Genomic DNA, 1,685 nt, shown 5'->3' with positions numbered 1-1,685 from the left:
CAGTTGTAAATCCAATTTACAGTGACATCTGGGATCACAGTTGTCTATTGTAGTCATCTTCAGTTGCAACAGTTGTAAATCCAATTTACAGTGACATCTGGGATCACAGTTGTCTATTGTAGTCATCTTCAGTTGCAACAGTTGTAAATCCAATTTACAGTGACATCTGGGATCACAGTTGTCTATTGTAGTCATCTTCAGTTGCAACAGTTGTAAATCCAATTTACAGTGACAATAGACAACTGTGATCCCAGATGGTGCTGTAACTTGTATTTACAAGTGTTGAAACTGAAGATGACTACAATAGACAACTGTGATCCCAGATGTCACTGTAAATTGAATTTACAACTGTTGCAACTGAAGATGACTACATAGACAACTGTGATCCCAGATGTAGTCATCTTCAGTTGCAACAGTTGTAAATCCAATTTACAGTGACATCTGGGATCACAGTTGTCTAGGCTGTAGATGACTGATAGTGTGAAGTTTAATCATATCGTATATAGTAAGTACTCAAAGCTTACTAATCGTGAAAAAATTCGCTTAACCAGTCGATTAAAATTATAATCAAACCGGTAGTAAAGTATTAATAGTGTGGCTAATACTATGTAGGATGTAGATATTTAGCTGCAGATAAGTCTTCACTGTGTTTCACAGTTAGTCGTTTAGTGGTCATAAGAACTTTTAGTCAGTTGTAAATGTTCAACATACATAGGGTGATTATCAAGAACTCTCCATATTTAAAACGATTATACCTTAAAAAGTACTTTTCCTAGAGGAACAACATTTTACCAGAGTAGATTACGAATTTCACGTTTTATCCACGAAAGTGTGTTTGTATCACAAAATCAAATTATACAGCATATTAAAACCGCTTTTCTCGCAAACTACCGTTTCTTACATTATGGTCATACTACGAAGCACATTAATTCGCACCTATCCGTTCATCCGTTCCGATCTATTGGACCAAACTTGTACAATAGGTGCTACGTACTAAGCCTTGGGCTTGATTTTGAGATTCATGGGTGCAAGGTAAAAGTTAAAAGTCCACAAGTAGATATTAAATCGTTCTCAACCTTGTGGATATGATATCTGAGAACTGGATGGATGGATATTGACCAAACTTATACGACTCTTAGACTGATTAACTTCAGAAAGTCATGAGTCGAAGGTCAAGGTCAGAAGGTCACTGGTACATATAAAAATCTGCCTTAATCTTGTCGACATGATATCTGAAGTTTGGAGGGATCTTGCACAAACGTATACAACAAGTATTACGTTATCAAAGTTGGGGGGACGTAAGGATACAACATAACGTTAGTGAGGGCACTGGCGTTTCATACACACAGCTTGCACTCGTTTCACTTCTCCCTATTGCGACAATACGAAAGTGAGGATTTGAATAACACGCGTGCCAGTGTGCAGTTTCTTGCGAGGATCAATAAACACTATCCAAAGCAGATTATGTTTACAACAGTGTTGTTTAGATATAGGCTTGATAAGTTGATTGAGAATGACGAAAACTATATTGATTACTTTCTACGAAAGGTTTAGAAAGAATACACTATACATGCCCAAACTGTCCCGAATAAAATCGTTGTGTTAAGGTATAATAATCTGAAATATGGGTTTTCTTTACTTCACCCTGTATATATATATATATATATATATATATATATATATAT

At 35.8% G+C, this 1,685-nt stretch overlaps 1 protein-coding gene across 1 annotated transcript in view; it reads left to right on the top strand.

Annotated features, from left to right (window-relative positions):
* The window catches only part of LOC106470210 (eyes absent homolog 1-like), a 100,472-nt gene that overhangs the window by 61,054 nt on the left and 37,733 nt on the right, over positions 1-1,685 (top strand). The gene's annotated exons all lie outside the window — the stretch shown is intronic.

The sequence above is a fragment of the Limulus polyphemus genome, unplaced genomic scaffold (genome assembly GCF_000517525.1).
Source record: "Limulus polyphemus unplaced genomic scaffold, Limulus_polyphemus-2.1.2 Scaffold3879, whole genome shotgun sequence".
NCBI lineage: Eukaryota > Metazoa > Arthropoda > Merostomata > Xiphosura > Limulidae > Limulus > Limulus polyphemus.
This window is presented reverse-complemented; position numbering and strand designations above follow the sequence as displayed.